This window comes from Loxodonta africana, chromosome X (assembly GCF_030014295.1).
Source record: "Loxodonta africana isolate mLoxAfr1 chromosome X, mLoxAfr1.hap2, whole genome shotgun sequence".
Classification (NCBI taxonomy): domain Eukaryota; kingdom Metazoa; phylum Chordata; class Mammalia; order Proboscidea; family Elephantidae; genus Loxodonta; species Loxodonta africana.
This window is the reverse complement of record NC_087369.1, coordinates 90652083-90667862: the sequence shown is the minus strand read 5'-3', so window position 1 is coordinate 90667862 and position 15780 is coordinate 90652083. Positions and strand designations below refer to the sequence as shown.

The 15780-nt window shown below is 39.4% G+C and overlaps 1 protein-coding gene across 4 annotated transcripts in view; it reads right to left on the bottom strand.

Annotated features, from left to right (window-relative positions):
- The window catches only part of GPR174 (G protein-coupled receptor 174), a 118793-nt gene that overhangs the window by 53817 nt on the left and 49196 nt on the right, over nt 1-15780 (bottom strand). The window lies entirely within an intron of this gene.

Here is a 15780-nt window from a genome sequence, read left to right as displayed (position 1 = left end):
GTCACATATAAACTTATATACACCTTACTACATACACCCATTTACTCTCCCCCTAATGAGTCAGCCCGCTCCCTCCTTCCAGTCTCTCATTTCGTGACCATTTTACCAGTTTCTAACCCTCTCTACACTCCCATCTCCCCTCTAGACAGGAGATGCCAACACAGTCTCAAGTGTACACCTGATACAAGTAGCTCACTCCTTATCAACATCTCTCTCCAACCCATTGTCCAGTCCAATCCATGTCTGATGAGTTGTCTTCAGGAATGGTTCCTGTCCTGGGCCAACAGAAGGTTTGGGAACCATGATGCCGGGATTCTTCTAGTCTCAGTCAGACCATTAAGTCTGGACTGTTTATGAGAATTTGGGGTCTGCATCCCACTGTTCTCCTGCTCCCTCAGGGGTTCTCTATCGTGCTCCCTGTCAGGGCAGTCGTCGGTTGTGGCCGGGCACCATCTAGTTCTTCTGATCTCAGGATGATTTAAGTCTCTAGTTCATGTGGCCCTTTCTGTTTCTTGGGCTCGTAATTATCGTGCGACCTTGGTGTTCTCCTTTGATCCAGGTGGGTTGAGACCAATTGATGCATCTTAGATGGCTGCTTGTTAGCATTTAAGACCCCAGACACCACACTTCAAAGTGGGGTGCAGAATGTTTTCTTAATAGAATTTTTTTTGCCAATTGACTTAGATGTCCCCTGAAGCCATAGTTCCCAAACCCCCGCCCTTGCTCCACTGACCTTCGAAGCATTCAGTTTATTCAGGAAACTTCTTTGCTTTTGGTCCAGTCCAGTTGAGCTGATCTTCCCTGTATTGAGTATTGTCCTTACCTTCACCTAAAGTAGTTCATATCTACTATCTAATCAGTAAATAGCTCTCTCCCACCCTCTTCCATCTTGTAACCACAAAAGAATATTTTTTCAGTTTAAACTATTTCTCAAGATCTTATAATAGTGGTCTTATACACTATTTGTCCTTTTGCATCTGACTAATTTCACTCAGCATAATGCCTTCCAGGTTCCTCCATATTATGAAATGTTTCACAGATTCATCACTGCTCTTTATTGATGCATAGTATTCCATTGTGTGAATATACCATAATTTATTTATCCATTCATCTGTTGATGGACACCTTGGTTGCTTCCAGCTTTTTGCTATTGTAAACAGCGCTGCAATAAACATGGGTGTGCATATATCTGTTCGTGTAAAGGCTCTTATTTCTCTAGGATATATTCCGAGGAGTGGGATTGCTGGGTTATATGGTAGTTCTATTTCTAACTGTTTAAGAAAACGCCAGATAGATTCCCAAAGTGGTTATACCATTTGACATTCCTATCAGCAGTGAATAAGAGTTCCAATCTCTCCGCAACCTCTCCAACATCTATTATTTTGTGTTTTTTGGATTAATGCCAGCCTTATTGGAGTGAGATGGAATCTCATCGTAGTTTTAATTTGCATTTCTCTAATGGCTAATGATCGAGAGCATTTTCTCATGTATCTGTTAGCCGCTTGAATATCTTCTTTGGTGAAGTGCGTGTTCATTTCCTTTGCCCAATTTTTAATTGGATTGTTTGTCTTTTTGTGGTTGAGTTTTAACAGAATCATATAGATTTTAGAGATCAGGCGCTGGTCAGAGATGTCATAGCTGAAAATTTTTTCCCAACCTGTAGGTGGTCTTTTTACTCTTTTGGTGAAGTCTTTAGATGAGCATAGGTGTTTGATTTTTAGGAGCTCCCAGTTATCTGGTTTCTCTTCATCATTTTTAGTAATGTTTCGTATTCTGTTTATGCCTTGTATTAGGACTCCTAAGGTTGTCCCTATTTTTTCTTCCATGATCTTTATCGTTTTAGTCTTTATGTTTAGGTCTTTGATCCACTTGGAGTTAGTTTTTGTGCATGGTGTGAGGTATGGGTCCTGTTTCATTTTTTTACAAATGGATATCCAGTTATGACAGCACCATTTGTTAAAAAGATTATCTTTTCCCCAATTAACTGACACTGGGCCTTTGTCAAATATCAGCTGCTCATATGTGGATGGATTTATATCTGGGTTCTCATTTCTGTTCCATTGGTCTATGTGCCTGTTGTACCAGTACCAGGCTTTTTTGACTACTGTGGCTGTGTAATATGATCTAAAATTGGTATACCACTCCTTTTTAATAATGGAGTACTGCCCTGGGTGTCCGACTTTATGGCATTGTGAGTCAGACAACACTGAGTTCATGATAGGCAGCTCAGACTGCATGATGCCTTGGAAGCACATGGTTAAGCATTCAGTCTCTTCTGAGGCCCAGTAACAAACAAAAAGCTGTTTCTCAAAAGGAGAATAGTTATCTGCAGAGGATGGCTGGGCTTTGCTCCAAAATCCTAGGGATGTGTGACGTGATTCACCAACAAGGGCATGGCAAAGGCTCCTGCGAAAGACTGCCATGGACACTTCAAGCACCATTGGATCAGCCAGATAGTATGGCCCAAGTGGCAGAGCAGCTTGCATGGCAGCCTGAACCTGTTGCAGAGCCTTCTTTTGCTCTGGGCCCCAATCAAAACTAGCAGCTTTTCAAGTCACTTGAGAAATAAGCTGGAGTAGCACACTTAAACGAGGAATATGTTGCTTCCAAAATCCAAAGAGGCCTATTAGGCATTGTGCCTCCTTTTTAGTTGTGGGAGGAGCCAGATACAATAATTTATCCTTAACTTTAGAATGAAAATCTGGACATGCCCCACATCACTGGACCCCTAGAAATTTCACCAAAGTGGAAGGCACCAGAAATTTTGTGGGATTAATTTTTAACCTTCCAGCATGCAAATGTTTTACCAACAAGTCCAAAGTCACTGAAACTTCTTCCCTATTAGGTCTTATTAGCATACTGTTACCTATGTAATGGACCACTGTGATGTCTTGTGGAAGGGAAAGGTGATCAATGTCCCTGGGGCCTAAATTATGACATACAGCTGGAGAGATGATATATATGCCAGTTATGCAGTCTGGAACTGGGGAAATCACTCCCATTGCGAGATGAACCTGAGCTAAAAATAACCTGACCACCATATACCCCCAATTCTGACTGGTGGGCCACAGTGACATTTCAATCTCCTGGAATTAGAATCAATTCAGAGCCAGTATTCAGTAATCCCTGATAAGTCTGATTATATCCTTTTCACCAGTGAACAGTCATTCTCAAAAAAGGCAATATATGCCTTTAGGAAAGGCTGGGAGAAAGATTAACAGTAAAATTTTTGGAAGTGTCGTGGGGTCTTTCCTCAAGAGGACCTGGCCTTCCCTTCATTCAAGAGCTTATGGGTCTGTAAACTGGCTCAAGTCTGGGAATTCATTGAAGGGGTGTAACTTTCTATTCTATTTCTATTCTGGTAACTTGAGTTAGACTTCTGTTCACTTGGCCTAGAATTATTCCACCTGTACAGACTAAATAAATATTTAGTAGATTTTCCATGCATTTCATTCCTGCGGACACCATGATTAAGTATCAAATGCCATAATTCCAGACGAGTCAGGCCATTCTTTTTTTTTCCAAGTTTTTTTTTTGTCCTTTAAGTAAAAGTTTACACATCAAGTCAGTCACTCATACAAAAAAACATATACACTTTGCTATGTACTTCTGGTGGTGTAGTGGTTAAGTGTTACAGCTGCTAACCAAAGGGTTGGCAGTTCGAATCCACCAGGCGCTCCTTGGAAACTCTATGGGGCAGTTCATTCTGTCCTACAGGGTACTCCTAGTTGCTCTCCCCCAATGAGACAGCACATTCCTCCTCTCCACCCTGTATTCCCTGTGTCCATTCAGCCAGCTACTGTCTCCCTCTGCCTTCACATCTCACCTCCAGACAGAAGCTGCCCACATAGTCTCATGAGTCTACTTCAGCCAAGAAACTCACTCCTCACCAGTATCATTTTCCGCCTTATAGTCCAGTCCAATCGCTGCCTGAAGAGTTGGCTTTGGGAATGGTTCCTGTCTTGGGCTAACAGAAGGTCAGGGGACCATGTCCTCCAGGGTCCTTCTAGTCTCAGTTAGACCATTAAGTCTGGTCTTTTTATGAGAATTTGAAGTCTGCATCCCACTGTTCTCCTGCTCCATCAGGGATTCTGTTAGGCTCCCTGTCAGGACAGTCATTAGTTGTAGCCAGGCACCATCTAGTTCTTCTGGTCTCAGGCTGATGTAGTCTCTGGTTTATGTGGCCTTTTCTGTCCCTCAGGCTCATAATTACCTGTGTCTTTGGTGTTCTTCATTCGCCTTTGCTCCAGGTGGATTGAAACCAATTGATGCATCTTAGACCCCAGATGTCAGGCTATTCTGATTACTGCTTTGACTGTGCTTTTCATTAAAAGAACCACTCCCATCTTGTCTTTGTCAATTGAGTACTGCCACTTGGCTCCTACCACCATGGGATCCAATTGACCCCACTGTATTAACACGTCTAAATTCAGTTAGGGCAGCTCCTACTGTCAAATCTGACTTACATAAAATAGCAATCACAGCAGTCTTCAAGAATTCTGGGGCTTCCCTCACAAATTTTTTCCTCACTGTTGTGGTAAAAGGTGTGTCCTCTGGGCACTCCATGTGTGGGACTGGGAGTCTAACTTGATAAATCCACCGTAACATACCAATTTACCTAAGCCTTTGGATACCTTCTTTTACAGTATATCAAGGCACGTCTGGTACTTCAACTTGATTTTTAGTGTAGGCCACCACATAATCCATGCTTCAGTGACCCAGCAAAATAAGGTATTTGATCCTTATCTAACTCTGGACCTGAAACACTGAATGAAGAATCTGTGCTTAGCAGGCTTATAGCAGTAAATTCAGACTGTTCCAACTTTATGTTCCTTGCACCATTATCCCACACTCTTAATAGCCATTCCCACACATATTCCCCAGGATTCTGTTTGTACGTATTAGAAAAGTCAAGCAGCTCTTTTGGGGTGTAGCATACCTCTTCCTGGGTCACACTTTGTCCTTCAACTTTTGGGGCTTGTTGGGCATAGGTCTATTTATAGGTCTAGAAGTAAAAATAGGTGGGGGGGGATGAGTTTTGAGAACATCCAGCAATGTCTGGCAATGCCCTAGGCAATGATGCAGACAGACTCCAGCTCAGGCGACATCTCAGACAAATACTCTTCAGACACAGTTAGGTTAATCTTATCAGATGGGTGTGGAGGGGATAATGGCTTTGTTGGCAGGAGTAATTTGACAGAATTTAGGAGCTGAGTGTCCCCAGCTTCCTAATCATCTGCCCATATGTCCCCATCCCAAGTTTCAGGGTCCTGTTTCTTCCCAATCAATGCCCTCACTTTAGTTCAGATACCATTCGAGGTTGTGAATTCAATTGGCATTGTAATTCAGCCACGCTTATGATAAAACTCTGGGTTTGGTTTTCAGTCATTTCAGTTCTGTTACTAGACATAAGACTTAGTTTCAGGGCACAAGTGGCAGCTTTAAGGTCATTTATGTCGTGTTTGATCTTTGACTCTTAAGCTCTGAGTTCATCTCTTTCTTTCACCACTTTGTCTAGTGAAAGCAGGACCAACCAACCAGCTTCTTTATACTTCTCATTCTGACAAAATTGTGGAAAAGTATCAAACCTGCAATCACCCAGAGCCTTGCTTCTCACCAATACTTGATCTCTTGGTGGTGACATTTTGTGTATTTCTATTGCCACCTCATGCCCAGGATTAGTAGTGCCCTCTTTACTACTGGAAACAGAGTCATCAAAATCCTTAAGACTAACCAGACTTGAGAACAAATTTAGAAAACTCATCCTTACAATTTTGTTTCTCTAGAACCACGCCCAGTACCAAATGTCTTAGGCTGGGTTCTGTAGAGAATCTTCTCCTGACTCACATAGTTACAGGGGCTAATCACTCCAAAACTGGCAGGTAAGATGGTAGCGTGCTGGCTCAAGTCCAAAGAACCAGAGGCCATATGATGATGAGCCAGATGCAGGATCCAGAGCACAGCAAAAGCCAGTGAGCTTTGCAAGAAAGTCTGTATATATATTGGATGCAAGCCACACCACCAAAGAAACTTCCTTTCAACTGATTGGCTGAAACTACATCATAACTGCCAAACCTCTTATAATCATGGCCCAGCCAAGTTGTCACATAACCTTAAGCATCAAGCTCATTCTGCTACCTGAGTCTAGAATATCTTATTTTTTGCCTGTTAATCCTACATATTTCTAAAGGCCTTCCTCAAATTTACTGCTATTCATGAAAACTTTTGTGGTTAACTCCGTGCTGTTATGCTAGCTCCTTTCTTTTAACCCCATTTATACCTCTTTTAAAGAGTTTAATTTCCTCGATATTTGGTACAGTAATTCATGTCCATGACTTATTTCTGTTCCCATTTCCCATCCTCCATTCCACAACATCCCCACCATGACTGGACCAGGAACTCAAGGGTTGGGTCTTATACACCTCTATATCCCCTGGATCACCTAATGCCATGCTTGGAACATGGTGGGTTCTCTGAATATGCACTCAAAAATATTTACATATTCAGCATCTACATCTTGCCAGGTACTGAAAGTCAAGACTGCCTTCCCCAAATATGTATTTTTCCTGTTGGTCATTCACTCCTTGGCTACATTTTAATGAATTTTCATCTTTATGCTCTAGCCTTGAACATTGAAGTGCTCCTGTATAGGACATCTCCCTTAACATTCCTCTGGCTCCCTTCTCGGAGTGCTGATGCTGCTTTCACTTTGCTTATCCATTGCTATTGAGTTGCTTCTGACTCCTAGCCACCCTATAGGACAGAATAGAACTGCCCCATAAAGTTTCTGAGGCAGTAATCTTTATAGAAGTAGACTACCAGATCTTCCTTCTATGAGCAACTGGTGGATTTGAAGTGCTGACCTGATGTAGGAGGCTTTCAAATGCCAAAAAAGAAAGACCTAGTTGGCTCTGTGCTATTATGATTATAAGCACTCCTTTATTTAATGGTGATGGAGAACAAAGATGGAACAAATTTTACTTGCTTCAAAAAACTAACCCTCATATTTCCTTGGTACAATTCTCCCTTGAAAAAAAAGAAGAAAATTAAAAATGAACTGATTCCCTGAATTCAGCATACAAAGTTTCTAATAATCTATAGTTCAGAAACTATCTCACATGAATTTCTGTTCAACTAAAACTGAAGCTTCACTTAATTTTACTTAATATATGATTCAAGAGTATTTTCCAGCAATATTATATGTTTGAATATCTAGAAACACACTAGTTACCCAAACTAACACAAACTGAGATAGAAAATCTGAACAGACCCATAACAAGAGAAGACATAAAAGAGAGAATTAAAAAAAAAAAAATCTCAACAAAAACAACAACAAAAGCCCTGGCCCAGACAGCTTTACTGGAGAATTCTACCAAACGTTAGAAGAAAAGTTCACACCAGTAATACTCAAACTCTTTCAGAACACAGAAAAGGAAAGAATACTCCCAAATTCATTCTATGAAACCAGCATAACCCTGATACCAAAACAAGGCAAAGACACCACTAAAAAAGAAAATTACAGACCAATATCTCTCATGAGTATAAATGCAAAACTTCTCAAAAAATTCTAACCAAAAGAATTCAGCATCATATAAAAAAAAATAGTACACCAAGACCAGGTAGGATTCATACCAGGTATGCAAACATGGTTCAACATGAGAAAACCAATCAATGTAATGCATCACTTAAATAGAAAAAAAGAAGAGAATCACATGATCATCTCAATCGACACAGAAAAGGCATTTGATAAAGTATAATACCCATTCCTGATAAAAATTCTCAATAGAATAGGAATGTAAGGAGAATTCCTTAGCATAATAGGGCATCTACACAAAACAACAGCCAACATCATTCTTGATGGAGGCTGAAAGCATTTCCCATGAGACCAGAAACAAGACAAGGATGCCCTTTATCACCACTCTCATTTAACATTTTGCTGGAAGTCCTAGTTCAACAATAAGAGAAGAAAAAGAAATAAAGAGCACCCAAATAGGAAAGGAAGAGGTTAAACTATCCCTATTCACAAACAATATGATCCTATATATACAAAATTCCAAAGGCTCCACAAGAAACCTACTAATAGAAAGTTTCAGGAAAGTAGCAGGATATAAAATCAACATTAAAAATTTCATTGGATTTCTATACACTAACAAAGAAAACTTTAAAAAGGAAACTGGGAAAACAATATCATTTATAATAAGAGAAAAAAAAGTCCCTAAAAATATAAAATACATTGAAATAAATCTAACCAGGGACATAAAAGACCTGCATAAAGAAAACTACAAAACAATATTTCAAGAAACCAAAAGAGACCTACAAAAATGGAAAAAACATACCATGCTCATGGATAGGAAGACTCAAAATTGTGAAATTTTCAATACTACCCAAAGCGATATACAGCTATAATGCAATCCTGATCCAAAAACCAACAGCATTCTTTACTGAGATGGAAAAACTAATCACCAACATTATACAGAAAGGAAATAAGCCCCAGATAAGCAAAGCATTATTGAAGAAAAAGAACAAAGTAGGAGGACTCACACTACCTAATCTTAGAACCTACTATACAGCCCCAGTAGTCAAAACAGCCTGGTACTGGAACAACAACAGACACAAAGATTAATGGAACAGAATTGAGAACCCAGAGTTAAATCCATCCATTTTTATCTACATGCAGCTGATATTTGACACAGGATCAAAGTCCATTAAATGGGGGAAAAGACTGTCTCTTTAACAAACGGTGTTGGCAAATGGATGCCCATCTGTAAAAAAAAAAAAAAAAGAAAGAGGACCAATACCTCACACCATACACAAAACTAACTCAAGGTGGATCAAAGACCTAAATGTAAAACCTAAAAAATTAAAGATCATGGAGAAAAAAATAGAGACAATGCTAGGGGCCCAAATACATGGCATAAATAGAATACAAGCCATACCTAGCAATGCACAAACACCACAAAAAAAAAAAAAAACTAGATATCTGGGAGCTCCTAAAAATTAAACACTTATGCTCATCAAAAGACTTCACCATAAGAGTAAAAAGAGAACCTACAGACTGGGAAAAAAAAATTTTGGCTAAGACATATCCAGCAAGGGTCTAATCTCTAAAATCTATAGAATCTTCAACAACTCTATAACAAAAAGACAAATAATACAGTTTAAGAAAATGGGCAAAGAATATGAACAGACTCTTTACCAAAGAAATTTTCAGGCAGCTGACAGACAGGTGAGGAAATCCTCACAATCATTAACCATTAGAGAAATGCAAATCAAAACTGAAATATCATCTCTCCCCAACATGGCTGGCACTAAACCAAAAAACACAAAATGACAAATGTTGGAGAAGTTGTGGGTAGACTGGCACTCTTGTGCACTGCTGGTGGGAATGTAAAGTGGTACAACCACTTTGGAATACAATATGACACTTCCTTAAAAGGCTAGAAATAGAAATATCATAAGATCCAGTAATCCCACTCCAAGGAATACACCCAAGAGAAACAAAAGCCATCACAAATAGACCTATACACACCCATGTTCATTGCAGCACTATTCACAATAGCAAAAAGGTAGAAACAAACTAAATGCCCATTAACAGATGAATGTATAAACAAATTACAGTATATAAACACAATGGAATACTATGCAATGTTAAAGAACAATGATGAATCCGTGAAACATATCACAACATGGATGAATCTGGAAGGTATTATGCTGAGTGAAATAAGTAGATCACAAAAGGACAAATATTGTATGAGTCCACAGTTATAAGAACTGATGAAAAGGTTTACACACAGAAAAAAAATTCTTTGATGGTTAAGAGAGTGAGGAGGAAGGATAAGGGGAAATCACTAACTAGATAGTACACAAGTGTCAACTTTAGTGAAGAGAAGGACAATACACAATGTAGGGGAAGTCAGCACAAGTGGACCAAAGCAGAAGCATAGGTTTCCTAGACACATCCAAACACTTTGAGGGACTGAGGAGATGGGGCTGGGGGCTGGGTACCATAGTGTCAGAGGACATCTAGTTCAATTGACATAGCATAATTCATAAAGAAAATGTTTTACGCCCCTCTTTGGTGAGTAGTGTCCAGGTCTTAAAAGCTTGCGAGCAGCCATCTAAGCTACATCTATTGGTCCCATCTCATCTGGAGCAAAGGAGAATGAAGAACACCAAAGACGCAAGGAAAATGTTAGCCCAAAGGGCTAAAGCACCACATGAACCAGAGACTTCACCAGCCTGAGACCTGAAGAACTAGCTGGTGCCCTGCTACCTCCAGTGATCACTCTGGCATGGATCACAACAGAGAGTCCCAGGCAGAACAGGAGAAAAATGTAGAAAAGAATTTAAATTCACGAAAAAAGACCAGACTTACTGGTCTGACAGAGACTGGAGAAACCCCTGAGAATATGGTCCCTGGACACTCTGCTAACCCAGAACTGAAACTATTTCCAACCCATTATTTCAGACAAAGGCTAGACAGGTCTATAAAACAAAAAATAACAGATGTGAGGGGCGTGCTTCTTTGTTCAATCAAATATATGAGCAACTCCTGTCCAAAAGTAAGATGAGAAGGCAGAAAGGGACAGGAACTGGACAAATGGACACAAGGGGTGAAAACGGGGAGCATGCTGTCACACTGTGAGGATCGCAAAATTATAACCAATATCATAAAACAATATGTGTATAAATTTTTGAATAAGAAATTAACTTGACCTGTAAACTTTAACAAAAAGCACGATAAAAAAAAAAAAAAGAAAAGGTTTACACACCGAAAAAAAAAAATCTTTGATGGTTATGGGGGGGGGGAAGAAGAAATCATTAACTAGGTAGTAGACAAGTATTAACTCTGATGAAGAGAAAGACCACACACAATAGAGGGGAAGTCAGCACAACTTGATTAAAGCAAAGCCATAGAAACTTCTAGACACATCCAAACACTTTAAAGGGCTGAGTTAGGGAGACTGAGGGTTGAGGACAATGGACTCAGGGGACAACTAGGTCAATCGGTATAATAGTTCATAAAGAAAATGTTCTACATACATGTAGGTGAGTTGAGTCTGGGGTTTTAAAAACTTGTGAGCAGCCATTGGGAGCAAAGGAGAATGAAGAAAATGAAAGACACAAGGAAAATATTAATCGAAAAGACTAATGAACCACAGCCTCCACCAGCTTGAGCAAAAAGAACTAGATTGTGCACTGCTACCACCACTAACTGGTCTGACAGGGATCATGATAGAGGGTCCCAGGCAGAGTGGGGGGAAAATGTAGAACAAAATTCAAATTCACACACACAAAAAAAGGCCAGACTTACTGGCCTGACAAAGACTGGAGGAACTCCCAAGACTATGACTCCGGACACCTGGTTTACTCAGAACTGAAGCAATTCCTGAAGTTCATCTTTTAGCCAAAGATTAGACATGCCCATAAAACAAACAATAACACATGGGAGGAACATAATTCTTATTTCAGTCAAGTATATGAGACCAAATGGGTAATACCTGTCCAAAAGCAAAGATGAGAAGGAAGGAAGGGACAGCAAAACTGAAGAATAGACACAGAGAACACAGGGTAGAAAGGGAGAGAGGGAGAGTGCTAAAATGTTTCGGGGATTGCAATCAATGTCACAAAACAATTCGTGTGAAAATTTTTGAATGAGAAATGTATTTGCACTGTAAACTTTCACCTAAAACACAATAAAATAAAAATATATATATATATTACACATTTGGTTGCTTATCCAGACAAAACCTGATTCAAATGAATATCAGGGATGCTTGCAATTTTGCTAAGACTTGCTCTGAGCAAACTGCTTTTATCTATGAAGGTGTTAACTGATAACATATTAAGACTTCCCCCATCAGGGGGGCAGGCCCAAGATGGTGGAGTAGTCAGATGCTTCCGGTGGTCCTTCTTACAACAAACACCCAAGAAAACAAGTGAATCAATTATATATATGACAAGCTAGGAACCCTGAACATCGAAAGCAAAATCAAGAAATCAGACTGAGTGGCAGGGGGAGGGGAGATGGTGCAGAAGCAGTGAGGAGCTGCTGGACATGACTCAGCTGGAACTGGTGCCCCTCAGCCTCAATCCTCTGCTGCGACCACAGCCAGGCTGGCAGCAGCGTTCAGGACACGGTTACTTCAGGAAAGAAGGTGAGTGAAGTGGTGCAGCCCCAATCCCCTGGCACGACCGAGTTGGGGCCTGTGATAGTGTTCGGGACTCGGTCTCCACAGCCACAGAAAACCAGCAAAACAGAATCTTCTCACGCCTCCAAGACCAGCAAAAAATAGTGCTTTCAGCACAAGATAAGTGATATTACCTAATTTACCATGTGGATCTAATAGCTCCCTTTTTGAAAGAACTCTCTCCTATCTATTTAATTCCTCCTCCCTCTGCCCCAAGCCAGCTTCAGTGACAGTCAATTCTCCTGTGCTTGAGATAGGTCCTGCTGTGCATCCTGAGCCATTCTCCCAGCCTTGGAGAAGGAAAAAATTAACCAGAAAGGGAAAAATAATTTGCCAGTTCCCCTAACTGGGAAATCAGGGCAGAAGCAGCTCCTGTCCAGGCACAAGTGGTCCACAGATTTTGAATGCCTTTCACCCTGCATGGACCCATGTGCCCACATTTCAGCATCGAGGCTCTTATTGTTGTATTGCAAGAGTGTATGTGCCTGAGTTCTGACTTTAGCTGTTTTTCATCTGCATGGTGGAGAGGTGGTTTTTTGATGTTAGACATCGCTCTGCCTATTAAGCAGGGTCCTCACCTACCCACATCAGGGGCCTGAGGACTTGTGGCTCCACCCATGCCACCTAGCAACCCCCTAGAGGAGTCCAAGGATAAGTGATGCCTTCCAGTCCTTACACTTAAAAGCACTGGGTGCCTATGGTATGGCTACAGAGCCCACCCACCTGTGAGCTCTAGAGAACAGTGGCACACCTTCCTCATGGACACTGGGGGGAAGGTTGTCAGAGTGTGACTCCCTGCTGCTACCAGAAAACTGTGCATACACCAATCACCACTGATGCTTAAAATCACAGGTGACAGATTGCATCACACACTTGATGACCAACTATCTGGACACCTGAGCTGAATCCATACAAGAATAGTGAATAGACTCCTAGGCTCATATACCTGGTAACAGCTCTAACCATCTGGTGACAGGACATCAGAGCTTCAAAAGCCCCAATAATCACGTTAGCTCACCCAAGTAACTTTTTTGGGTATATCAAAACAAAACAAAGCAAGAAGTTAGGACACAGTAAGCAAACATAAAACAAATTAATACAGGAAATTATACATGGCCAGAGACAACAGTCAAAATCAAATCACATAAAGAAGCAGGCCATGATCATTTCAACAAACTCCCAGAAAAAAAAGACTCAAGGAATCTTCTGGATGAAGCCTTCTTCCTGGAATTATCAGATGTAGAATACAAAAGATTAATATACAGAACTCATCAAGAGATCAGGAAGGAAATCAGGCAAAATGCAGAACAAGCCAAGGAATACACAGATAAACCAGTTGAGGAAATCAAGAAAGTCATTCAAGAGCATAATGAAAAATTTAATAGGCTGCAAGAATCCATAGAGAGACAGCAATCAGAAATTCGGAAGATTAACAATAATATTTCAGAATTAGACAACTCAATCCAACATCAGAGGAGCAGAACTGAAGAAACAGAAGCCAGAATTAGTGAGCGAGATTGAAGATAGAACACTTGGCAACAATATATTTGAAGAAAAATCAGATAAAAGAATTTTAAAAAATGAAGAAACTCTAAGAATCATATGGGACTATATCAAGTGACTGGAGTACCAGAACAGGGAGGGATAACAGAAAATACAGACAGAATTGTTCAAGATTTGCTGGCAGAAAACTTCCCTGATATCATGAAAGATGAGAAGATATCTCTCCAAGATGTTCATAGAACCCCATATGAGGTAGATCCCGAAAGAAAATCATCAAGATGATTTTCAAACTTGCCAAAACCAAGGATAAAGAGAGAATTTTAAGAGCTCCTCGGGATAAGCAAAAACTCACCTACAAAGGAGAGTCAATAAGTGTAAGCTCAGACTACTCAGCAGAAACCATGCAGACAAGAAGGCAATGGGATAGTATATAAAAAAACCAAACCAAACCCAGTGCCATCGAGTCGATTCCAACTCATAGCGACCCTATAGAACAGAGTAGAACTGCCCTATAGAGTTTCCAAGGAGCACCTGGTGGATTAGAACTGCTGACCATTTGGATGATACATACAAAGCCTTAAAGGAAAAAAAAATTGCCAGCCAAGAATCATATATCCAGCAAAACTCTCTCCCAAATATAAAGGCAAAATTAGGATACTTCCAGAAAAACAGAAGTTTTGGGAATTGGTAAAAAGACAACCAAAACTACAAAAACTACTAAAGGGAGTCCTCTGGTTAGAAAATCAATAACATCAGATGACAACCCAAAACTAGAATACGTGACAGAGAAAACAAGTATCAACCCTGATAGTGAAATCACAAAAATAAATCAAGATAAAAAAATGCTCAAAACAGGGAAACAGTGACATCATTATGTAAAACATGGCAACATTAAATCAATAAAGAGGGACTAAAAATGTAGTCATACATCTTTCCTATAGAGAAGAAGTTAAGGTGACATAGAGAGATAAAAGTTTGGTTTAAACTGAGAAAAATAGGGGTAAATAATAAGGTAACCACAAAGGAAACTAACATTCCTACACATCAAAAATAAAATACAAGAAAAACATAAAGAATCAGCAAAAACAAAACCAACAATGAAAAAGAGGGAAAAAATTATAAAGAAAAATTCCTAGCACAAAAAATTAAGTGGAAAAAAGAAACTATCAACAATGCAAAAAAAAAAAAAAAAAGACATCAAAATGACAGCACTGAACTCATAACTATCCATAATCACACTGAATGCAAATGGACGAAATGCATCACTAAAAAGACAGAGAGTTGCAGAATGGACAAAAAAAAAAAAACCATGATCCATTTCTATGCTGCCTACAAGAGACACACCTTAAATTCATAAAGTCATAAACAAACTAAAACTCAAAGAATGGAAAAAATATATCAACAAGAATATAAAATATATTTTTATATATGTACAAAATATATTTTATATATTTACAAAATATATTAAATATATATTATATTTAAATTATATATATAATATATATTAAAATATATAAAATATTTTTTATAAAAAAATAAACAGCTATCAAAGAAAACAGAAGTGGTAATACTAATTTCCAACAAAACGGATTTTAAAGTCAAATCCACCACAAAGAATAAGGAAGGACACTATATAATGATTAAAGGGACAATATACCAGGAGGATATTGCCATATTAAATATTAGGCACCCAACGACAGGGCTTCAAGATACATAAAACAAACTCTGACCGCACTGAAAACCAAGATAGACACTCCACAATAATAGTAGGAGACGTCAACACACCACTTTCAGTAAAGGACAGGGCATCCAGAAAGAAGCTCAATAAAGACACAGAAGATCTAAATGCCACAATCAACCAACTTGACCTCACAGACATATACAGAACACTCCACGCAACAGCAGCCAAGTATACTTTCTTTTCCAGCGCACATGGAACATTCTCTAGAATAGACCACATATTAGGTCATAAAGCAAGCCTTAACAGAATCCAAAACACCAAAATATTGCAAAGCATCTTCTCTGACAATAAAACCATAAAACTAGAAATCAATAACAGATAAAAACAGAGAAAAGAAATCAAACA